This window comes from Aquarana catesbeiana, linkage group LG08 (assembly GCF_042186555.1).
Source record: "Aquarana catesbeiana isolate 2022-GZ linkage group LG08, ASM4218655v1, whole genome shotgun sequence".
Classification (NCBI taxonomy): domain Eukaryota; kingdom Metazoa; phylum Chordata; class Amphibia; order Anura; family Ranidae; genus Aquarana; species Aquarana catesbeiana.
In genome coordinates, this window is record NC_133331.1 from 13,666,143 (window position 1) to 13,692,322 (window position 26,180).

Genomic DNA, 26,180 nt, shown 5'->3' on the forward strand with positions numbered 1-26,180 from the left:
TGCAGCGCTGTAATTTTCTGTAAAATGCAATAAGTCCACCTGGAGGCGTTCTGTATACAGATGATATACAGAACGCCACCCACCAATTTAATTTCCTACTCATGTGATTGGCTCACTGATTTTCCCAGAAGTCTTAAGATACAAGTCAGATTTTGGGCATCCCCTGCAACAAAACAGTCATTTTTTTTGGTGAGATACTCCCAAAGGGTAGTCACGTCTAAAGGGACGCAGACCCCTGCCACTTTCCTCATTAGAGCCCTGCAGGTGTGCGCTGTAATATTTTCTTCTACTGTACGGTCTTATGGCTGCACCATCTTTGATGCATCTTTTAGGGTGTGCCCCCCAAATATCTTGTTTGTCACGTCTAAAGGGACGCAGACCCCTGACACTTTCCTCATTAGAGCCCTGCAGGTGCAGCAGCTGACTGATAATTATAAAGTTACTCCCATTCACGTTCACAATGGACACAGAGAAACAAACAGCTATTTCTTCAGAATAAAAAAAAAAGGTAGGAAAATAAATCATGTTACATCACATTATGTCTATTTGTTTTAAATGTTAACTGTCCTATAACAATGTTTTGGACCAGGGAGGAGCTGTAGGCATAGCACATCTTGATTTCAGCAAGGCATTTGACACAGTTCCACATAATGATCTAATACAAAAGTTGTACAAGCTAGGACTTAACCCTTGGGTGGTTCGGTGGATATGCAGTTGGCTAAAGGATAGATACCAGAGCAGAGTGTGGTTGTAAATGGGGTTCACTTAGAACAGAGACCTCTCACTAGTGGGGTACCACAAGGCTCTGTACTGGGTTCCTGTTCTATTTAATCTATATGTATGTGATATAACTAAAAAGTATGTTGGGCAAGGTATGTCTTTTGCTGAGGTGTGTAATAGGGCTGATGTCCCTGGAGGCCAATATGAATTGGCATTGCTGGAAGATTGGTCAAAGCAGTGGAGACTGCAGTTCAATGTTTCTAAATGTAATATAATGCACCTAGAGAATACAACATTGGGGGTATAGTGTTGGACAGCACTACAGAGAAAAAAGATTCGGGGGTACATGTTTCAGATGAATGAAAAATGAGCAAACGGTGTGACCAGGCAGTGGGAAAAGTGAAAAGAATTCTAGGATGCATCACTAGAGGGATCACCAGCGGGAGGAAGGAGGTCCTGATTCCTCTATATAGATCTTTATATCACTGGAGGGGTCACCAGCAGGAGGAAGGAATTACTGATTCTTCTATATACCCTGTTTTGAAAATAAGACCTAGCATGATTGTCGGTGATGGCTGTAATATAAGCCCTACCCCCCAAATAAGCCCGAGTTAAAGTCCTTGTGGGTCTTATTTTCAGGGTAGGGCTTATTTTTGGGGAAACAGGGTAGGGCTTATTTGGGGGGTAGGACTTATATTGTAGCCATCACCGACAATCATGCTAGGTCTTATTTTCGGGGAAACAGGGTAGATCACTAGAGGGATCACCAGCAAGAGGAATGAGGTCCTGATTCCTCTATACAGATTTTTATATCACTAGAGGGATCACCAGCAGTAGGAAGGAGGTTCTGATTACTCTATATAGATCTTCATATCACTAGAGGGATCACCATCGGCAGGAAGGAGGTTCTGATTACTCTATATAGATCGTTATATCACTAGAGGGGTCATCAGCAAAAGGAAGGAGGTCCTGATTCCTCTATATAGATCTTCAGATCACTAGAGGTATCACCAGCAGGAGGAAGGAGGTCCTTCCTGATTCCTCTATATAGATCTTTATATCACTAGAGGGGTGACCAGCAGGAGGAAGGAGGTCCTGATTCCTCTATATAGATCTTTATATCACTAGAGGGGTCACCAGCAGGAGGAAGGAGGTCCTGATTCTTCTATATAGATTTTCATATCACTAGAGGGATCACCATCGGCAGGAAGGAGGTTCTGATTACTCTATATAGATCGTTATATCACTAGAGGGGTCATCAGCAAAAGGAAGGAGGTCCTGATTCCTCTATATAGATCTTTATATCAGTAGAGGGGTCACCAGCAGGAGGAAAGAGGTCCTGATTCCTCTATATAGATCTTCAGATCACTAGAGGGATCACCAGCAGGAAGAAAGAGGTCCTGATTCCTCTATATAGATCTTCAGATCACTAGAGGGATCACCAGCAGGAGGAAGGAGGTCCTTCCTGGTTCCTCTATATGGATCTTTATATCACTAGAGGGGTGACCAGCAGGAGGAAGGAGGTCCTGATTCCTCTATATAGATCTTTATATCACTAGAGGGGTCACCAGCAGGAGGAAGGAGGTTCTGATTCCTCTATATAGATCTTTATATCACTAGAGGGATCACCAGCAGGAGGAAGGAGGTCCTGATTCCTCTATATAGATTTTCATATCACTAGAGCAGTGGTTCTCAACCTGGAGGTCGGGACCCCCTCAGGGGTCGAATGATGATTTGCCAGGGGTCACCGAATCCTGGGCTGTCCCTGGAGCCTGTGGCAGCCAGGCTGGGTTATTACTACAGCCTGCGACCGCCCACTCACCCTCTTTGTGGTCGCCCATTCAGTTCACGGCCTATCTCCTAATTTCAGCATAGGTGTCACTGCTACGAGACACCACAAAGTCTGAGACACAGGGAAGCCAGAGACAGTGAGTAGCACTACTTGTGATTATAGCTGCCATTAAAGAGCTCCACTACAGTTCTCAGATCAGCAGATGACCTTGATCAAGAGCACCTAAGTTGGCTGATCAGAACTCCCCCCAGCATTGCCACTCATCCCAACTCCCCACCAAGGAGTAAGAGAAGGAATAAAAATAGAATACATGAAAGGGAGAGGAAAAGAGGGGGAGGAACAAAGAAAAAGGGGGAGAAAGAATAGGAGAAAGAACAAGAAAGACGTCTAGAGAAAGGGATGGGGAAAAAAAACAAGAAATTACGATAGAGTAAAAAGGGAAAGAAAGGAGAACATAGAGTGGTACATCCTAAAATGTACCAAAAGGGGTTTTAATACTCTACAAGTGGAAGGCACTCAGGGAGCGCTAAATGAGTTAGGGGAGCAAATTACTTGTCTTGCCTTGGGTGCTGACAACCCACGCTACTAAAATAATTTTACTGTTAGGGGTCGCCACAACTTGGGAAATTTTATCAAGGGGTCACGGCACTAGCAAGGTTGAGAACCACTGCACTAGAGGGATCACCAGCAGGAGGAAGGAGGTCCTGATTCCTCTATATAGATCTTTAGTGAGACCTCACTTAGAATACTGTGTCCAGTTCTGGAGACCTCACTTACAGAAAGATATTAATAAAATAGAACGAATCCAGAGATGGGTAACAAAAATGTTGAAAGCTTTGGGGGGAAAAAACATATTGAGAGCGACTTCGGGGAACTTATTATGTAAAGTCTGGAGAAAGAAGGGGAAGGGGAGACATGATTGAAACATTTAAATACAAGAAGGAGGTAAATAAGGTTCAGGAGGGCAGAATTTTCAATATGAAACCATAATCAAGAACACGGGGACGTGACCTCAAACTAACTGGAGGGAAGTTCAGAACTAATTTTAGAGATATAGTTGAGGGTAGTTGATGCTTGGAATACACTTCCAGCAGAGGTGGTGAGACAGTCAATAGTAAATGGCTTTAAACATGCTTGGGACAAACACAGATTTATATTAAAAGTGAACAAAAAGCAAAAAAACGGGCAGACTTGATGGACTACTTTTTCTGCCGTCACTTTTCTATGTTTCTATGAAGTTTAAAGGTCTAGCATCCCCAAAGCTATGACTGATATTGTTGAATTTGGGTGGATTTTTTTTCGGGCTTAGAGAAGACGCTCTGCAATGGTTAGCAGGCTCCTGAACATGGTTGCAAGCACACCTTTGGGACTATCACTGGGGAATAATTTGATTTAATCCAAGAAAGGGCAAAAAAACAAAACAAAAAAAAAAAACAGGTACACTTAAACAGCAATTCCTATCACTGAAATGCGCTTCTTGTCTGAAGTTCTTATCACTCACAGTATAACGTTCCAGCGAAGTGACGCGGAACCCTTTTTGGCCTTTGGTAGGCGCTCAGCAACCTTCACCATTAATCCCAAACTGTAATCCGGAGCTGCGGTCATTTGGTCGCCATCCGTAAATTGGGATGAATATAATGACGATAACAGAATTATCGATCCGGATGTTCTGCCCGGTTCACGTCCTCCGTCAGCATATTGTCTTATGATAATCCACTTCTGGAAGTCGGATTTTACACCTGCACCATCCGAGCCTCCAGAAATAATGATACGATTTGCAATACAATTTAAAAAAGAGCAGATTCAAGCCATTGGAAAGGAGATTTGTCTTTTTTTTTGTTGCGTTGGCATGTGATTCTATTTTCAGAAGAGTTATATTAGATGCCGCCGTTCTTCTCACCTAAAGAGCGGCAGGCACCGGAGGGACACAATCATACATTCTGATGACATTCATCTGGCTGGAGATTGTGGAGGTCTGGGCCGAATCGCATTATGATTTCAATTATTTGTAGCGTGGCGTGCTGGATTCAGAAAATGACAGAGGCATCTGCTGCGTGTCAATGATCAGTGAGGAATATACATGGGATTACCGGAATAAGGCTGGTCTTGAAGTTGGTTACCATGATGCATCATTAAAGTGGTTGTAAACCTCAGACGTGAAATATGAAATATAACACAACATATCCCTTTATAGTGTGTACTTGTCACAATCCAGAGCACTGTGACAGACCCAACCGGGACAGGGGCTTTTGGAGGAGACTAGGGGCAGTGGCGGCTGGTGCTCAAAATTTTTGGGGGGGTGCAAACAAACTGAAAAATTCTGAAAAAACCCCATCAATTGCAGCCTCACTGTACCATCAATCGCAGCCTCACTGTACCATCAATCACAGCCACTGTTCCATCAAACGCAGCCATTGTGCCATCAAACGCAGCCACTGTGCCCATCAATTGCCGCCACTGTGCCCATCAAACGCAGCCACTGTGCCCATCAAACGCAGCCACTGTGCCCATCAATTGCCGCCACTGTGCCATCAAACGCAGCCAGTGTGCCCATCAATTGCTGCCACTGTGCCCATCAATTGCCGCCACTGTGCCCATACAACGCAGCCACTGTGCCCATACAACGCAGCCACTGTGCCATCAAATGCAGCCACTGTGCCTATCAATCGCCCCCACTCTGCCCATCAATTGCTCCCACTGTTCCCCATCAAACGTAGCCACTGAGCCATATTAAATGCTGCCAGTGTGCCCCACGCCAGCCCGCCGTCTGCACTTACTTGTCTCGGTGGAACAGCTACTCAATGTTTTCTCCTGTCCTCTCTTCCCGTCCTCTGCTATGATTGGACGCCTGGCGTCCAATCACAGCGCCTGTCTTTTCAGCCAATTGCTGCCACTGTGCCCATGAATTGCCGCCACTGTGCCATCAAACGCAGCCACTGTGCCCATCAATTGCCGCCACTGTGCCCATCAATTGCCGCCACTTTGCCCCATAAAATGCAGCCACTGTGCCCCATAAAATGCAGCCACTGTGCCCCATAAAATGCAGCCACTGTGCCCCATAAAATGCAGCCACTGTGTCCATCAATTGCTCTCAATGTGCCCATCAATTTTCGCCACTGTTCCCATCAATTGCCACCACTGTGCTCATCAATTGCTCCCACTGTGCCCATCAATTGCCGCCACTGTGCCCATCAATCGCCGCCACTGTGCCCATCAATTGCTCCCACTGTGCCCCATCAAACGCAGCCACTGTGCCATATCAAATGCTGCCAGTGTGCCCCCCGCCGGCCCGCCGTCTGCACTTACCTGTCTCGGTGGGACAGCTCCTGGCGTCCAATCACAGCGCCTGTCGCTTCAGCCAATCAGGTGACAGGTAACAGATCCGAGCACCTGATTGGTGGAGATGAGGTTTAGTGTTAGGAAAGCGAATATTCGTTCGCTTTTCTAACACAGCTGAGTGACCTGCGAGCGCCCAGCAAGGCACTCGCAGGTCACCTTTTTTGACGCCTATTAGAGTCTATGGCTCTATTCAGGTTCTTCAAAAACACCTCACCGCCCCGCTGTAATTCAGGCGCCCGAAAAGGGCTGGGCGCCAGAATAGGGGGTGGCAGCGGAGGCCATAGATAGTTTCATGCAATGCATGAATCTACCCATTGGTGATAGAGTGGGTGGCAGGAGTGAGGGTGCGGCGCCCGTGCGCCCTTATGGACACACCGCCACTGACTAGGGGCAAGCCTCCCACCCACAGATTATGGCCCATTAGGAGAGCAGATCATGATGGACGCTGAGAGCGAGTTTTGGATTTGTTCCCTGAATAAAGACAATAAAGCTTCACCTTCTGGAGTGGATGGAAAGGTGTAATAATAATCTTCTACAGATTAATAGTCAGAAGGAATTTGGTGGCCTTCCTACAGACTGAGGTTGGAGAAGCCCGTCCACTTGGGACAGTCATATTTATCAACAATCTCCCTCAAGAAATTCTACGAAGATAAATGAATTCCACTTTTTCAGGCTGCTGGAACATTGGATGAGCTTTGCCTCATAGATTGTTGTAGACGGGTGCCGGACAGTCTGAGATGGGGTGGGATCTCTGATTAATCAAAGCATTGTCTGGGTGGGCACTGAGTCACCTAGACTTGTCTATATGCCTAGTAGTTGAATTAGATTTACGTTAATGTTGGCCGTTCCTTAGCTATGTTAATTATATTTCTGTTTACAGTTTGCATTGTTTAGGATAATGTGATCAGGCCCTTACTTGATCTGGAGTGCTATACATTCTGTGTGAATTTTCAATAAAGTGAGTTCCAGTTTGCATCTAAGCTAGTGTCGCCTAGTCTTGGGTGCTCAGCTATAATACCCGGTTCCTGGGTCCAGACTGGGGGAAGCTATATGTCTTGACAGAGGCCACCCAAGCTGGGTGCTGGACGGTTCCGTCACAAGCACCAAGTGTCATTTCTGTCTGCTGCCTCCTTCCTCTGCTATCTGCATGATTCACTTCCGATGGGATTTCCTGACACCAATAGGAAAAAGGTGACAGGGAGGGGAGCTCCTGCACACAGCCTGTGATTGACAGCCTCAGCTCTGTTCCTGTGTGGAGGGAGGGGAGGGGGGTGTTCCTTCCCTCCAATCAGCTCTCAGAGCTCTCCTCACTGAGCTCTGCATAGTATAACTTCAGCCCCCCCCCCCCCTTTTTTCTGAACTCTCAGAAAATATTTAAAATTCAGTACTTTGAGGGGCTGTAGAGGAGAGGAGACTGTAGATAAACAGGTACACCTTATGTAGGAGAATTTGTTTCATCTCTGTGTATCATGTAAGCCAAGGTGATTCACTGGGTATATGGAGGGGTTTCAACCACTTTAAGTGCAGCACAGACTCTTTAGGTTGCTACACAAGTGGTGTCTAAGGCTGCTTTCACACTGGGGCGGTAGGGGGCATCGGCGGTAAAACAGCGCTATTTTTAGCGCTGTTTTACCGCGGTATTCGGCCGCTAGCGGTGCGGTTTTAACCCCCCTGCTGGCGGCCGAAAAAGGGTTAAAATCACTCGTACAGCGCGGCTATAGTGGCGGTATTGCCGCGGTATAGCCGCGCTGTCCCATTGATTTCAATGGGCAGGAGCGGTTTAGGAGCGGTGAATACACCGCTCCAAAGATGCGGCTTGCAGGAGATTTTTTCTTCTCCTGCCAGCGCACCGCTTCAGTTTGAAAGCCCTCGGGCTTTCACACTGAACAAACAGCGGAGGCTGTTTAGGGGCGGTTTGCAGGTGGTATTTTTAGCGCAATAACGCCTGCAAACCGCCCCAGTGTGAAAGGGGCCTTACAGATTGTAAGAGGGGGTTAGTATCCCTTTTAGGGTGGTGTTAGCTCTTTTTCAAGCCAATTTGGGCAGTGCCTTCCTTCCCCTTGTAGAGTATTGTGATATTTCGGGCTTTCAATCAGATGTAGTGCTTTCCAATGACTTCAGACCAGCCAGGAAATACTGTTTCAGGGCCTATTGGCCCACTTTTATTTAACCACTTCAACACCAGGCCTATTCTGACACTTCTCTCTTACGTATAAAAATCCACATTTTCTTAATAGAAAATTACTTAGAACCCCTAAACATTATATATATATATATATATATATATATATATATATATATTTTAAACAGCAGTGGCCCTAGATAATTAAATGGTGGGTGTTGCATTTTTTTTTTGCAAGAAATACATTATTTAGAACCCCTAAACCTTATATATTTTTTTAAGCAGCAGTGGCCCAAGAGAATAAAATGGTGAGTGTTGCAATTTTTTTTTTTTTTTGGAAGAAATACACTTTAGCGAATTTTAATGCACAAAAACATAATATATACTCAATTGTTTGGTAAAATATAAAAGATGATGTTACGCCTAGTAAATAGATACCTAACATGTCACGCTTTAAAATTGTGCATGCTCCTGGAACGATACCAAACTACGGTACTTAACCCCTTTCCGAGGTGACCCGCCTCCTGGCCCTGTAGGAGTTCTAAAAGCTATGAGGAAGAGGCGGGCCTTCGGGTCATGATTGGCTGTCACAGCGGTCACATGATCAGAAAGCTCCCGATCGCAAGTATGCATCGGGAGCTTACCGATCCCCGCCAGCTACCGTGCTGGGAGGGCACGCTCAGTACGGTAAGTTGAAAAAACAGAGCCGCATGTTTGAGGCCTTGTGCCCACCCGCCAAGATATATAGGTCTACGGCCAGCGCCAAGGGGGTTAAAAATCTCCGTAGGCGACACTTTTCAAGCCTTTACAGGTTACCAGTTTAGAGTTACACGGGAGGTCTGGTGCTAGAATTTAGACATGTGCACTGGCGAAAAATTTGTTCATTTTCGTTTCATTTGCTTTTTTTTTTTTTTTTTTTTCCGGGTCATTCGTTATGATCGCAATTTGTAAATTCGTAAATTCGAAAATTCGAAAATCTGAAAATAAGAAAGAAAACCCGAAAATTCAATATAATAACCAACTAACTAATAATAACTAACTATTAGATTCTAGGTATTGGAATTTCCTTTTAAATTTGGCTGTTAGTGAACATAGCAAATACGAATTTATCCGAAGTTGCGAATTATCCAAAATAACGAATGCCGCATTTAAACGAATGGAACGTAACTAATTGATAATAATAAACAATAATAATAATATTACTACAGTGCCCCCCAACCTCCCAGCATTCCCCCGGACCCCCTGAGACCCCTTAGCCCCCACAGTGCCTCCCAGTTTCCATAGTGCCACCCATTCTCCCATAGTGGTCAACAGTGCCCCTTGGCCTCTCACAGCTCCCCCAGATCCCCTGAGACCCCTTAGCCCCACAGTGCCTCCCAGTTTCCATAGTGGCACCCAGACTCCTATTGTGGGCTACAGTTCCCCCAGACCCACTGAGACCCCTTAGTCCCTGCAGTACCTCCCAGTTCCCATAGTGCCACCCAGACTCCCATTATGGGCTACAGTGCCCCTCAACCTCCTACAGTTCCCCCAGACCCCCTAAGGCCCCTTTAGCCCCCTTAGTGTCTTCCAGTTCTTATAGTGCCACCCAGACTCCCACTGTGGGCTACATTGTCCCTCAACCTCCCAGCATTCCCCCAGACCCCCTGAGCCCCCTTAGTCCACACAGTGCCTCCTAGTTCCCATAATGCTTGACCTCCCACAGTTCCTTCAGATCTCCTGAATCCCCTTAGCCCCCACAGTGCCTCCCAGTTCCCATAATGCCACCCATCCTCCCATAGTGGTCCACAGAGCCCCTTGGCCTCTCATAGTTCCCCCAGACCCCCTGAGACCCCTTAGCCCCACAGTGCCTCCCAGTTTCCATATTGGCACTCAGACTCCCATTGTGGGCTACAGTTCCCCCAGACCCACTGAGACCCCTTAGCCCCCACAGTGCCTCCCAGTTCCCATAGTGCCACACAGGCTCCCATTATGGGCTACAGTGTCCCTTAGCCTTCCACAGTTTCCCCAGACCCCCTGAGACCCCTTTAGCCCCCTTAGTGTCTTCCAGTTCTTATAGTGCCACCCAGACTCCCACTGTGGGCTACATTATCCCTCAACCTCCCAGCATTCCCCCAGACCCCCTAAGACCCCTTAGCCCCCACAGTGCCTCCTAGTTCCCATAATGCTACCCAGACTCCCATTGTGGGCTATAGCTCACCTCGACCTCCCACAGTTCCCTCAGATCTCCTGAATCCCCTTAGCCCCCACAGTGCCTCCTAGTTCCCATAATGCTACCCAGACTCCCATTGTGGGCTATAGCTCACCTCGACCTCCCACAGTTCCCTCAGATCTCCTGAATCCCCTTAGCCCCCACAGTGCCTCCCAGTTCCCATAATGCCACCCATCCTCCCATAGTGGTCCACAGAGCCCCTTGGCCTCTCACAGTTCCCCTAGACCCCCTGAGACCCCTTAGCCCCACAGTGCCTCCCAGTTTCCATAGTGGCACTCAGACTCCCATTGTGGGCTACAGTTCCCCCATACCCACTGAGACCCCTTAGCCCCCACAGTGCCTCCCAGTTCCCATAGTGCCACCCAGGCTCCCATTATGGGCTACAGTGCCCCTTAGCCTTCCACAGTTTCCCCAGATCCCCTGAGACCCCTTAGCCCCAACAGTGCCTCCCAGTTTCCATGGTGCCACCCATCCTCCCATAGCGGGCCACAGTGCCCCTCGGCCTCTCACAGTTCCCCCAGACCCCCCGAGACCCCTTAGTCCCCTTAGTGCCTCCCAGTTCCCATAGTGCTATCCAGAGTCCCATTTTGGGCTACAGTGCCCCTCAACCTCCCACATTTCCCCCAGACTCCCTGAGACCCTTTAGCCCCACAGTGCCTCCCAGTTTCCATAGTGCCACCCAGACTCTCATTGTGGGCTATGGTTCTCCCAGACCCCCTGAGACCCCTTAGTCCCCGCAGTGCCTCCCAGTTCCCATAGTGCCACCCAGACTCCCATTATGGGCTACAGTGCCCCTTAACCTCCCTTAACCTCCCACGGTTTTCTTAGACCCCCTGAGGCCCCATAGCCCCCACAGTGCCTCCCAGTTCCCATAGTACCACCCATCCTCCTATAGTGGGCCACAGAGCCCCTCAACCTCCCACAGTTACATAGTAGGTAAGGCTGAAAAAAAGACAATAGTCCACCCAGTTCAACCTGTGTTGGTGTACGTGTGCCAGTGTCTATAATTATTTCCCATATCCCTGTATGTTGTGTTCTTTAAGATATACATCCAAGAGTCTTTTAGAAAATATTCATACTCCCCGCAGCCACCACCAATTGTGGAAGAGAGTGCCACATCCTTATTGCCCTCACAGTGAAATACCCCCTGCCCAGCTTAAGGTTAAACCGCTTCTCCTCCAGTCTCATCGTGTGGCCCCGTGTCCTCTTACACTCCCTGAGACTGAGTAGTTTCTTTCCTATGTTGGGATCCCCATTGAGGAATTTGTAGATCGATATTATGTCCCCTCTCAAGCGTTGCTTTCCCGAGACCTCCTGAGATCCCTTAGTCCCCACAGTGCTGCCCAACCTCCCATAGTGCCCCCAGCACCTTGCAGTGCTCCCTAGCATGCTACAGAGCCTCCAGCCCACCAATCTCCAAAAGTAGTGCACTCCTGCCCGCACAGTGGCCTCCAGTTTCGCACAGTGCCCCTGAAAAGTCCCCAGCCTTCTAGACAGACCCCCTGGCCCCATCCAGAGACACATCCCCCACAAGTCCCCTGTTTAACCGCTTGCCGACCAGCCGCCGCAGTTTTACTGGGCAAAACGACGTTACCTTACATCGCCCGCAGCTTGTGCCTGGAGCCGATGCGAGTGCCCGGCGGGTGCGATGACCCGTGACAGAGCGAGAACCGGGATCTGTGTGTGTAATCACACAGATCCCGGTTCTTTCAGGGGAGTAGAGACAGATCGTGTGTTCATACTATGTATGAACACCGATCTCTCTCCTCCCCTAGTCAGTCCCCTAGTCAGTCCCATCCCCCCTACTGTTAGAACACACCTAGGGAACACAGTTAACCCCTTGATCGCCCCCTACACTGCCAGTGACACTTATACAGTAATCAGTGCATTTTTATAGCTCTGATAGCTGTATAAATGTCTCAAAATGTCCCAAAAAGGTGTCCAATTGGTCCGCCGCAATATTGCAGTCCCTATAAAAATCGCACGTCGCCGCCATTACTAGTAAAAAAAAAAAAAATATATAAAAATGCCATAAAACTATCCCCTATTTTGTAGACGCTATAACTTTTGCGCAAACCAGTCAATATAAGCTTATTATGATTTTTTCTTACCAAAAATACGTAGAAGATTATATATCGGCCTAAACTGAGGAAGAATTTTTTTTTTTTTTGATAAAAAATGTGGGATATTTATTATAGCAAAAAGTAAAAGATATTGTGTTCTTTTCAAAATTGTCGCTCTTTTTTTTGTTCATAGCGCAAAAAATAAAAACCACAGAGGCGACCAAATACCACCAAAAGAAAGCAAAGGAAATAATTTTGTTTGAGTATAACGTCGCACGACCGCGCAATTGTCAGTTAAAGCGACACAGTGCCGTATCGCAAAAGAAAATGACCCCGGTCATTGAGCAGGGGCTGAAGTGGTTAAATATTGGCAGGTTTTACGAAATATACTTGGCCCTGGTCTCAATAAGGTGGACAACCACCGCTATAGGTAACACCGCCTTTTTACATCTCTCCTAAGGTGAAAAGAAAGGGAGCGCCAATTACTTGTTAATGGGATAATTTATGGCACTGTACTCAAATCTAATGAGGAACATGTGGCAGTTATATATTAATTACATCGGGGATCTGGCTAATTCTGCTGTTTTCCAGAATTCTCCATCAGGCAGAAGCTAAAAGCGTTCTCCTCTTTCTTGGCGTTCCCCCTAACGTGTCATGTAATGAGATGCTCCATAATGAATGGCGGTGTCTCTGACCTGATCTGTTTCGGTAAACAATATTCCATGATATATGATTAGGGCGATGCCGCATGTACAAAGACATCGATAAAATGTTTTTATGGGTGCTTCATGCCCATTATATCTGGGACTGGGAATTGTGAGATAAGAGGTCTTCTACAACTGGGGCAGGTAGATTAAAAATGCTAATTTGTCACTTACACACAACCAAGTACGGGCTCATCCAATAAGACAAAATAAGCTAGGATTATTCACATGTACACATTAGAAAGACTTTGTCATGAAAATGAATAAAGACTGCAGGTAAATAAAAAAAAAAACGAGGTGCTTATAGGTGACTGCACACACACTATATTGTCAAAAGTATTGAGACACCTGCCTTTACACGCACATGAACTTTAATGGCATCCCAGTCTTAGTCTGTAGGGTTCAATATTGAGTTGGTCCACCCTTTGCAGCTATAACAGCTTCAACTCTTCTGGGAAGGCCGTCCACAAGGTTTAGGAGTGGGTCTATGGGAGTGTTTGACCATTCTTCCAGAAGAGCATTTGTGAGGTCAGGCACTGATATTATTACTATTATACAGGATTTATATAGCTCCAACAGTTTGCACAGCACTTTACAACATGAGGGCAGACAGTACAGTTACAATACAGGAGGGATCAGAGGGCCCTGCTTGTTAGAGCTTACAATGTTGGACGAGAAGGCCTGGCTCGCAGTCTGTGCTCTAATTCAGGTCAGGTCTAAGGTCAGGACTCTGTGCAGGCCATTCAAGTTCCTCCACCCCAAACTCGCTCACCATGTCTTTATGGACCTTGCTTTGTGCACGGGTGGGCAGTCATGTTGGAACAGGAAGGGGCCATCCCCAAACTGTTCCCACAAAGTTGGGAGAATGAAATTGTCCAAAATGTCTTGGTATGCTGACGCCTTAAGAGTTCCCTTCACTGGAACTAAGGGGCCAAGCCCAACCCCTGAAAAACAACCCCCCACACCATAATCCCCCCTCCACCAAATGATTTGGACCAGTGCACAAAGCAAGGTTCATAAAGACATGGATGAGCGAGTTTGGGTTGGAGGAACTTGACTGGCCTAAACAGAGTTCTGACCTCAACCCGACAGAACACATTTTTAAATAAGGATGTTAAAGAGGAGTTCCACCCAGGGGGTCGGGAAAAAAAATAAAAATAAATAAAAGTCAGCAGCTACAAATACTGCAGCTGCTGACTTTTAATTGGACACTTACCTGTCCCTGGGTCCAGCGATGTGGGGGATCGAAGGCCCGCTCGTCCCCCCCCCTCCGCTCGTCGGCGCCGGCATTTCAACTGTGGGCGCCGGGCTGTGGCTTCACAGCCTGGCACCCACTGTGCATGCGCGAGCGGTGCCGCGCACCGTGATTGGTCGCTCAATCACCTGGGACCTGTAATGGGTCCCAGATGATTGACAGGAGGGAGGGAGCAGAGCTGAGCCCTTCCTGTGCCGAGGGGGAAGTGATGTCACCAGCCCAGGCAAAGGAACAGGCAGACTACGAGGGACCACCTAGCAACAGGCATTTAGAGGTAAGTTAAAAAACAAAATAAATATCCAAATGTTTTTTTGTTTTTTTTTTTAGAATTTTTCATGTAGTTTTGTTTTTTTTGGGTGGAACCCCACTTTAAAATGTAAAAAATAAAAATTGTAAAAGATAATTTAACCACTTTTCGACTGTAATATGTATTTATAGGTTGTGGTTTGCAAGTGGTTTATCGGGGTTATAGCTGAAGCTATCAGTCATAACCCTGGTATTTTTTTTCTCATGAAAGTGGTCTGAGTGGCTCATTAGCCAGTTCTAACCCCCCCCCCCCAAACGCACACACACATAACTCGATGGTGTTTCTCAGGCTTATTGTTTTTACCGTTGAACCCAAGAAACGATCCAACAGTGCGGTCAGCTGGTCACAGAGGCAGACAGAGACCAGGTCTTCTCTGATGGCCTCTATGGCCTTGGAGGACCGAAGCAATGTCATGATGTCACTTGCGGTCTAGGGTGGAAGTAAACAATATTTTTTTTCTTTTAACGCAAAAGATCAATCTTTTTTTGATCTTTTGCTTTTAAAGGTAAAGGAGAGATTTGGGGTCTTTTTGACCCGAGATCTCTCCATAAAGAGGACCTGTCATCCTTTTTTCTATTACAAGAGATGTTTACATTCCTTGTAAACGGAATAAAAGTGATAAAAAATAAATAAATAAAGGGACCGTGTAAAAACAAAAAATAAAATTAATAAGAACAAAAAAAAAAGCACCCCCATCCCTCACGTGCAAAAGCAAACTCATACGTAAGTTGTGCACGCATATGTAAAGGGTGTTTGCATCACACGTGAGGTATCGCCACGAACGTTGGAGCTAGAGCAATAATTTTAGCACTAGACCTCCTCTGTAACTCTAAAACGGTAACCTGTAAAAATGTTTAAAGCATTACCTATGAAGATTTAAGTTTTAAGTACTGTAGTTTGTCGCCATTCCACGAGTGTGCGCAATTTTAAAGCGTGACATGTTAGGTATCTATTCACTTCGCATAACATCATCTTTCATACTCCAAAAAATTGGTGTATATATTGTTTTTTTTTAATTTTTTATTTGATAAAGTGTATTTTTTTTCCAAAAAATTGCATTTGAAAAACCACTGTGCAAATACCGTCTAACATAAAAAATTGCAACAATCGCTATTTTATTCTCTAGGATTTCTGCTAAAAAAAAAATATATATATATATATATGTATAGCTCTCCTCCAGGTCTTTAAAATCCTATCGTGTATACCACAGAAAAATTTGCCATGCGCCTCTAAAGTGTTCGGGTTTGGCTTGAAGATAAGGTGGCCTTAGGCTGGAGCCTTGTCTGGGTCCAAATTACACCTGCACCCGACTTACCCACCTAAGCTGGGGGGGCTGTCAAGTAGGCTGTGTGGGGCTTAGTGGTGCCCCGTCCTTTAAGGGCGCGTGGGCGCCGCCCTCTCTTTCACATCACCCCCTATATGAGTAATGGATAGATTCATGAGTATTGCGTTCGGAGCCCACCCAGGTCTGTTAGAAAAGCAAATGAATATTCGCTTTTCGAACACTGAACCGCCACTCTGCCAATCAGGAAACGCGGGTCTGATACCCGTCACCTGACTGGCTGAAAGGACAGGAGATCCTATGGGACGCCTAGCAGGAGGAAAGAAGAGACGCACAGCGGAAGCATGGAGGGCACAGGAGCCGCCGCTTGACCCACAGCTCGTCGCTGCCTGACCCGCTAACCATCCACAGCTTGCCGCCGTCACCCGCTGCCTGACCACCACCAAGATGGGGTAAGTGCCAATCAGACGAGTGAATGGGTGGCGGGGGGGAGGGGTTACTGGTTAAATGCTGCTGGGGAGTCATAGTGGCTGCAATTGATGAGCACATTGGCTGCATTTGATGGGAAGGGTGGCTGCAATTGATGGCACAGTGGCTGCAATTAATTGATGGGCACAGTGGCTGCATTTAATGGGCACAGTGGCTGCATTTGATGGACACAGTTGCTGCATTTTATGGGCACAGTGGCTGCAATTGATGGGCACAGTGGCTGCATTTGATGGGCACAGTGGCCCCATTTTATGGGCACAGTGGCTGCATTTGATGGGCACAGTGGCTCCATTTGATGGGCACAGTGGCTCCATTTGATGGACACAGTGGTTGCATTTGATGGGCACAGTGGCTGCAATTGATGTGCACAGTGGCTGCATTTGATGGGCACAGTGGCTGCATAAGATGGGCACAGTGGCTGCATTTGATGGGCACAGTGGCTCCATTTGATGGGTACAGTGGCTCCATTTGATGGGCACAGTGGCTGCATTTGATGGGCACAGTGGATGCATTTAAAGGCACTGTAAGGCTGCAATTGTTTTTTTTCAGTATTTTTCTGAATTTTTCAGTTTGTTTGCCCCCCCCCCCCCCCAAAAAAAAAATTTGAGCACCAGCCTCCACTGGTGGGGCCCCCTGATTTCTAACAGCAGCCCTGGCCATATCACAGAACAAGCAAAGCTTCAGGAGGGTCTTTATCGAGGGGAAATCTCTTTCTCTTATTATCTGCAGATTATCCGACAGCAGAAATTGTCCTTCTAAGATTAGGCCATTCATTGGCTTGACAATCGTTAGGCGGCTTGAACGAAGAACATTACCCCCCCCCCCCCCCCCCCCCGTGAGAGGTCTCCACTTCCCGCTCACCGATACAATGTTTTCCTTCCGACTTACAGAGAGGCTTTTCGAAGCATATTTAATGAACTGGCGTAGTGGCCCCGCTTTGTAATGACCTCTTCCCGAGTTCCCGGGACGGTTAACAGCCCATGTGAAGGTTAAACGCAAAGAGTGGAGATTTGGTGGGGAAGCTCCATTATTTTACATCTCATCGGTTTTTAAATGTGTGATTTAAACGGCTGCGTTCCGCTTCGCTCTTGAAAGCCCCCCCCCCTGAAATGGCTTCAGAAGTAGAAGATCTGAGGGACGGCGCGGCGTTGGGAGGTAACCGGCCCTCAGATCTGCTCGGTTAACGTGAGCAAATAGTTGAAAATCACAAAAAAGGAATCAAGGAAACGTTTCCTGTCTGCGGCTCTGATCTGCAACCAGAAGCAATTAGACATCTATGGAAGGAAGGAAGATAAATGGCGTATTTCACCAGCACACTGCGGGCAAAGGAGGGGATGACAAATGACATTCTCATACTTCAGGCCTGTAGACACCAGAGGTGGAGGCTGCAATGCATCTGCGGCCTCCTGGCTCTGACCTCCAGTTCTCCTTAGGGCTGTCTGCCCATCCCAGGGAACATAAGATCCTTCTTGGGGGGCGTGGGGGGGGTGGGGGTGGGGGTGTTCAGGGAATTGGACTGCAGCATCGGATGTGGCCAAATAAAGCAGCCCTAGTTAAATTTGTCATGGCGCCACGGAACGCAAAGCTAGCATTTCATTGACTGTTTGGTGTACTGACCCATTCTAATCAATGTGTGCTTTCTGAGCCGAGTGTCAGGAGCTGCGCAGCATCTGCAGGGATTGCATGCCAATACATACGGCTGTATGCAGCATTAGGACTCACGCAGAGAAAATGAGATACAGAACCAGACCTCCCCCTGTGCCAACCGATACCCAACGTTCTCATTCAGTCCTATTCAATATCTAAGCTGCAATATACACAATATTGTCAAAAGTATTGTGACGCCTGCCTTTACAAGCACATGAACTTTAAAGTGGTTGTAAACCCTTACAGGCCACTTTTTGCTACAGGTAAGCCTATAATAAGGCTTACCTGTATCCACCCCGGATATCTCCTAAACCTGCACGGTTTAGGCGATATCCCCTGTATCTGCATGTGCCGACGTCAACGGCACATGGGCACTGAAGCAAACTGAAGCAATGGCACGTATGTGCCGTTTGCCTCGGTGAGTGTGCCGTTACCGGCAGCTCCCGCGCGCATGCGCGGGAGTAACGTCATCGCGGCTCCAGGCCAATCACACCGCCGGAGCCGTGGTACCCGGAGGTAACCCCCGGGAGTGATGTCGCCACCCGGTGCTGTGTACGGGCACCGCAGCGAGGGCTTCGATCTCAGGTGAGTATTACATAATGAGCTAGTATGCTATGCTATGCATACTAGCTCATTATGCCTTTGTCTTGCAGGTGTTAGCTTTTTTTTTTTTTTCAAAGTGGGTTTAAAACCACTTTAATGGCCTCCCAGTCTGCACATACTGTATATGTTTTTGTTTTTTTTTAACTTCCTTTTTTATAAAATGATGTTTCTGCCTGCCCCCCCAGTCCTCCGTCGTTCGCCTAGGCAAATGAGCTCCTGGTGCCTCTTGGGATATATGACGTCCATACCCCAAGAGGCACCGGGAGCATGCACATCACCCCATCAACTAATAGAGGAGGAAGCAAGCCTAGCAGTGTATCCCTGGAATACCGAGCCAGAACTCAGAAGAGGCGGCACAGCCTCCTGATGTCACAGAGGAGCATCTATAGGACCCGGCGGTGGCTTCAGAGGAGAGGATCTCAGCAGGACAACGATGGATCCGCTGTGCAGATGAGTATCGGCACAATCCATCATTATTAATATTATTGTTATTATCTTAACTGTGGCCATCCCAGCATTAAGTTAGCATACCTCCCAACTGTCCCTGATTTCGAGGGACTGTCCCCGATTTGGAGCAATGTCCCTCTGTCCCTCATTCCTCCTCATTTGTCCCTCATTTTGGTCTGATCTATATAGTTGTATATAAAATGCACTTTTTATTTGTCAAAAAGTGTTTCCCAGTGCTGAACCTTTCATCCAATTTCTAAATTGCTGCATTTGTACATTTTAAAAGCCAATATAAAGGAATAGTAGTGGTAAAAAAAAGCACTTGTGGATTTAATTAACCTTTTTTGGGGATAATTCTCCTTTAAGGGGGTATGGCAGGGGGCGTGTCCTATGCCTACATACATTTGCTAGTAGGTGTCCCTCATTCCCATCTCAAAATGTTGGGAGGTATGGGTAAGCAAGGGGGGAAAAAAAAAATAATAGAGGAGGATGAAATTCCTCCTTAAAGTGGGGTTCCACCCAAAAAAACAAAAATACATGAAAAATCCTAAAAAAAAAAACAAAAAAACATTTGGATATTTTTTTTTTTTTAACTTACCTCTAAATGCCTGTTGCTAGGGGGTCCCTCGTAGTCTGCCCCTTCCAGTGCCTGGGCTGGAGACATCACTTCCCCCTCGGCACAGGAAGGGCTCCGCTCTGCTCCCTCCCTCCTGTCAATCATCTGGGACCCATTACAGGTCCCAGGTGACTGAGCGGCCAATCACGGCGCACTGCGCCGCTCGCTCATGCACAGCCCGGCACCCACAGTTGCAATGCCAGCGCCGCTGAACGGAGGGGGAGATGAGCGGGGCTTCGATCCCCCGCATCGCTGGACCCAGGGACAGGTAAGTGTCCAATTAAAAGTCAGCAGCTGCAGTATTTGTAGCTGCTGACTTTAAATTTTTTTTTTTTTTTTACTGGACCCCCTGGGTGGAACTCCTCTTTAAGCATTGCGGGGTATCTCAACAAAACTGAAATTCCTATTGCAGAGGATACCTAAAATCTGACTTGTATCTTAGTGCAGACTTCTAGGAAAATCAGTGAGCCAATCACACAATTACATTTCTGGGGGCATTCCACGTGTCCTGTGCAGACTGATCCTAAATGGGAGGGCACTCTCAGTATTCTGATGAGAAAAGTTGCAGTGTCTGCATCCCTTAAGAAGTACTTAAAGCGGAGGATCATCACCCCTGGCTCTTTCCAAATAATAGGGGGCGGGGGGATTTCCTCTTTAATATTTTACCAAAACTGAAATTTCTAATGCAGGTAATGCCTAAAATCTGATTTGTATCTTAATGCAGACTTCTGGGAAATCAGTGAGCCAATCACAAAGGACATTTCTGGGGAGCGGTCTGTATACCATCTGTGTACAGAGCGCCACCTTGTGACCATATTGCATTTTACAGAAAATTACAGCGGCTGCAGATTGAAAAGGAAAGGTAATTTTTAATAACATTCAATTACAACACGGCTCTGTAGTAATTGCATACGCTAGATATTTTTTTTTTTATTTGCTATATTTTCTTCACGAAAGTGGAGTTACCCTTTAAGTCATCTACAGCTTCTGAGATTTACAGTGCAAAATGCAGTACCATGGAACTGGAACCTACAGTAAAATGTATAAACGTTTGTCATTTGCACCGATGGTCTCACGTATGGCTGAGCACCACCATAGAGTCGCTCCCCCCCCTCTGATGTTCCTCCATAAAGCTGAGTCAGAGTTTCTAAAGTTCAGGAAAAGTTCCTCCCATCTGAAGTTAGTGAAGGGTTTCTGAGGACATCCCCACTGCTTTAAATCGGTGGTCTCCATAGAAACCCGATCACATGCATGGAAAAATAAATGAAATCCAACATAACATATGGGAGCTCATCAACTTAGCAGGCCAATGTCTCTGAGCTGTGTACAAGTGGTGATAACATCGTGATGGAATGAAGAGGAGCAGAACATGGGAGGAAAGGACCTCGGGGGGGAGACAAAACTTCTGGTTACAGAAGAACGGGAACACTCGAATATAAACTTTATTGAAAGTCTAATAAAAGCCAAAACTTTTTTCTTTCGTTTTGGAATGAGTAGGGAAGGGTTAGAAACCCAGTCAAGTTCTGGGGTGTTTTTGCTGTCTGTTCCCATTGGGGAGATATTCTTTCACTTCCTTTCTTGAGGCACAACGGAAAGTGAGACCTCTCTAAAACCTCTCTAAAACCTCTCTAAACCTCTCTAAACCTCTAAACCTCTCTAAAGCAGTGTTTCTCAACTAGAGTGCCATGACACCTTGGGGTTCACCCAGGGTACTGTCAGCATCCAGCACCATAACAACCAACGACGCTCTAGGGCCAGGAAGCATGCCGTCATTTGTTGACATGGTGATGGTGCCTGGGTGGCCCGTGCCATGGTATCCAACACATGACTCTGATCGAGGGCAGGCAGCATGCAGGGCTTCCCCAAGCATTCAACAGAGGACGAAACTACTCCCTACTCCATCTCTTGCCTTCTGCCGCACTGCTGGAACCAAAAGCTAGGACTTTGATGTGAAGAAGAGACTGTGTTATTGTAGGTCTGTGTGATGGGGGACTGTGTGATTGGGGGGCTCTGTGGGGCTGAGTGATGGGGGAATGTGTGATTGGGGGGCTCTGTGGAGGAGAGCTGTGTAATTGGGGGTCTCTGTGGGGCTGTGTGATGGGAGAATGTGTGATTGGGGGGCTCTGTGGGGGGGGATGTGTGATTGGGGGGCTCTGTGGGGGGGAGCTGTGTGATTGGGGGGCTCTGTGGGGGGAGCTGTGTGATTGGGGGGCTCTGTGGGGGGGGGGGCTGTGTGATTGGGGGGCTCTGTGGGTCTGTGTGATGGGGATTGTGTGTTTGGGGGGGCTCTGTGGGGGGGGGGCTGTGTGATTGGGGGGCTCTGTGGGGCTGTGTGATTGGGGGGCTCTGTGGGGGGGGAGCTGTGTGATTGGGGGGCTCTGTGGGGCTGTGTGATTGGGGGGCTCTGTGGGGGGGGGAGCTGTGTGATTGGGGGGCTCTGTGGGGCTGTGTGATGGGGGACTGTGTGATTGGGGGGCTCTGTGGGGGGGAGCTGTGTGATTGGGGGGCTCTGTGGGGGAGCTGTGTGATTGGGGGGCTCTGTGGGTCTGTGTGATGGGGGGGATGTGTTTATTGGGGGGCTCTGTGGGTCTCTGTGATGGGGGACTGTGTGATTGGGGGGCTCTGTGGGGGGGAGCTGTGTGATTGGGGGGCTCTGTGGGGCTGTGTGATTGGGGGGCTCTGTGGGGGGGGAGCTGTGTGATTGGGGGGCTCTGTGGGGCTGTGTGATGGGGGACTGTGTGATTGGGGGGCTCTGTGGGGGGGGGGAGCTGTGTGATTGGGGGGCTCTGTGGGTCTGTGTGATGGGGGGATGTGTGATTGGGGGGCTCTGTGGGTCTGTGTGATGGGGGACTGTGTGATTGGGGGGCTCTGTGGGGGGGAGCTGTGTGATTGGGGGGCTCTGTGGGTCTGTGTGATGGGGGACTGTGTGATTGGGGGGCTCTGTGGGGGGGAGCTGTGTGATTGGGGGGCTCTGTGGGGCTGTGTGATGGGGGACTGTGTGATTGGGGGGCTCTGTGGGGGGGAGCTGTGTGATTGGGGGGCTCTGTGGGGCTGTGTGATGGGGGACTGTGTGATTGGGGGGCTCTGTGGGGGGGAGCTGTGTGATTGGGGGGCTCTGTGGGGGGGGGAGCTGTGTGATTGGGGGGCTCTGTGGGTCTGTGTGATGGGGGGATGTGTGATTGGGGGGTTCTGTGGGTCTGTGTGATGGGGGACTGTGTGATTGGGGGGCTCTGTGGGGGGGAGCTGTGTGATTGGGGGGCTCTGTGGGGCTGTGTGATTGGGGGGCTCTGTGGGGGGGGAGCTGTGTGATTGGGGGGCTCTGTGGGGCTGTGTGATGGGGGACTGTGTGATTGGGGGGCTCTGTGGGGGGGAGCTGTGTGATTGGGGGGCTCTGTGGGGCTGTGTGATGGGGGACTGTGTGATTGGGGGGCACTGTGGGGGGCTCTGTGCGGAGGGAGATGTGTGATTGGGGGGGCTCTGTGATGGAGAGTTGTGTAATTTGGGGGGATCTGATGGGGAGCTGTGTGATTGGGAGGGGCTCTGTGATGGGGCCTCAGTGGTGATATGGGGACTTTGATGTTATGGGGGATCTTATGTATAGGGGGCTTTTAAAGTACAGGGGCCACTCTGATGGGATGAGGGGTGCTCATCTATATGGGGTCCTTTGGTGTATGGGGGGCTGTGATATGATGGGGTGGCCTCTGATGTGAAGGGGGGACTTCGATGTGGTGGGAGGACTTCTGATGTAATGGGGGGGGCTTCTGATATGAATGGGGGGGGGGTTCTGATGTGTCATCCTTATAACTATTACAAGGGATGTTTGCATTCCTTGTAATTGGAAACAAAGTGATAATAAAAAAAAAATTAAATAAAGGGACAGTGTAAATAAAATAAATAAATAAGAATAACATATGTACTGTATGTCGCGCACGCATATGTAAACGATGTTCGCATCACACATGTGAGGTATCACCGTGATCGGTAGAGTGAGAGCAATAATTCTAGCACTAGACCTCCTCTGTAACTCTAAACAGGTAACCTGTAAAAGTGTCAGTGGGGATTTTTAAGTATCCTAGTTTGTCGACATTCAACAAACGTGTGCAATTTTAAAGCGTGACATGTTTGGTATCTATTTACTCGACGTAACATCACCTTTTATATTTTACAAAAAAAAGGGTTTTTTTTTTACTTTAAAGCCTCTTAAGGAGTGGAAGGATTTCCCCCCTTAATGACCAGGTCATTTTTTGCAACACAGCACTTGCGTCATTTTAACTGACAATTGCGCGGTTGTGTGACGTTGTACCCAAACAAAATTGACGTCCTTTTTTTCCTCACAAATAGAGCTTTCTTTTGCTGGTATTTGATCACCTCTGCGATTTTTAATTTTTTGCACTATAAACAAAAAAAGAGCGACAATTTAAAAAATAAAAACAAATAATATTTTTTACTTTTTGCTATAATAAATATCCAAAAAATAAATAATAGTAAAAAAATGTCTTCATCAGTTTAGGCCAATATGTCTTCTACATATTTTTGGGGGAAAAAAAAATAAAAAATCACAATAAGCGTATATCAATTGGTTTGCACAAAAATTATAGCATCTATAAAATAGGGGATATATTTATGCCATTTTTATTATAATTTTTTTTTGTTTACTAGTAATGGTGGCGATCAGCAATTTTTAGTGGGACTGCTTCATTGCGGCACACAGATCGGACACTTTTGACATTTTTTTGGGACCAGTGACAGCGATCAGAGCTAAAATTAGCCACCGATTACTGTATAAATGTCAATGGCAGGGAAGGGGTTAACACTAGGGGGCGACCAAGGGGTTAAGTGTTCCCTAGGGAGGTGTTTCTAACTGTGGGGGGGATGGGACTGACTGGAGGAGGAGAGAGATCGCTGTCCCTGATCAATAGGAACAGCAGATCTCTCTCTACTTCCCTGACAGAATGGGGATCTGTTTGTTTACATTGACAGATCCCCGTTCTGGCTCTCTGAGGGGAGATCGCAGGTGGCCGCCGGCCACGTGCGTCGGCTCCAGCATCGCCCCTAGAGCTCTTAAAGCAGCGGACGTACACCTACAGCGATTCGCGCAGCCGTGCCAACCTGCCGCAGTATAATGACGACGGCTGGTCTGCAAGCAGTTAAAGTGTATTTTCTCCCAAACAATTGTGTTTGAAAGACCGCTGCGCATATCCCGTACAACATAAAATATTGCAATGGTCGCCATTTTATTCTCTAGGGTCTCTGCTGAAAAAAATAAATAGATAGATAGATAGATAGATAGATAGATAGATAGATAGATAGATAGATAGATAGATAGATAGATAGATAGATATCTCTATATATATATCTATATCTATAGATATATCTCTATATATCTATAGATATAGATATATATCTATATCTATAGATCTATATATCTATATATATATATATATATCTCTATCTATCTATCTATATATATATATATATATATATATATATATATATATAGATAGATAGATATATATAGATAGATATATATATATATCTATATATAGAGATATATATCTATATATATCTCTATATATAGATATATATCTCTATATATAGAGATATATATAGATATATATATATATTTAAAAAGTTCTAGAAAAGGCCTGGTCTTCAAGTGGTTAAAGTCCCGTATGTGTTATCTAGGGCAGTGGTTCTCAACCTCAGTCCTCAAGTACCCCCAAACAGGACAGGTTTGCAGGTTTTCCTTTATCTTGCACAGGTGCTTTAAATCAGAGTCAATGGCTTGGTATTTTGGACAGCCATTTGTCAGGATCACTTAAGTGTTCCTGCTCCTCATACCAACATCTGGGTTTGGGCTATTGCATTCTCCCTGTCTGTGTCCACCTGCAAGGTGATTGATATGGTCAGTCACCTGTTACAAACAAGCCAAACACTCTGTCCCTTGCTTGTGATAGAGACAGTGATACCTGCGTTGTTCCTGATCAAGCCCCCCGTTTGTCTGCCCTGCTTTGCTAGCTTGGATTTCCCTGTGTATGACTTGGATCGGATATTGGACTATTCCCTGAACTCAGCCTGCCTTTTGCCTGGACTCTCATAGGACCATGCTATCTGTCTGCTAACTGCAAGTAGTCTGTTTGCTTTGCTCAGTTCGCGTCTGTCCTGGCAGTGGTGGTGGCCAGACACTATAGCATTGTGTATAAGTCCTGGGGGCAACCAAGTACCGGTAGGCCTGCTTGCCTTATGGGAAAGGGGGCTGCCATAGGTGAAGCACACAGTAGCCTGCTTTAGTGTCTGACCACCTGCGTTGGGGGTAGACGTGACACTATTTTATCTAAGAGAAATTGCCAAAACATGGCCTGTTGGGGGTACTTGAGGACTGAGGTTGAGAACCACTGATCTAAGGGTTTGCCCCCTTGTTTTCTCTTCTCTTGCCCCTTGTTTTCTCTTCTCTTGCCCCCTTGTTTTCTCTTCTATACACATATTATCCTTCAGCTGTAAATTACAAGTCATTTTTTTTTTTCGTGTTGTGCACCCAACACATCCGTTTTTTCTGCGAGAATTATTTGTTAACACTTATTC

The 26,180-nt window shown here is 47.0% G+C and overlaps 1 protein-coding gene across 4 annotated transcripts in view; it reads right to left on the minus strand.

The window, feature by feature from the left end:
• Window positions 1–26,180, minus strand: part of CRTAC1 (cartilage acidic protein 1) — a 951,030-nt gene that overhangs the window by 180,473 nt on the left and 744,377 nt on the right. The gene's annotated exons all lie outside the window — the stretch shown is intronic.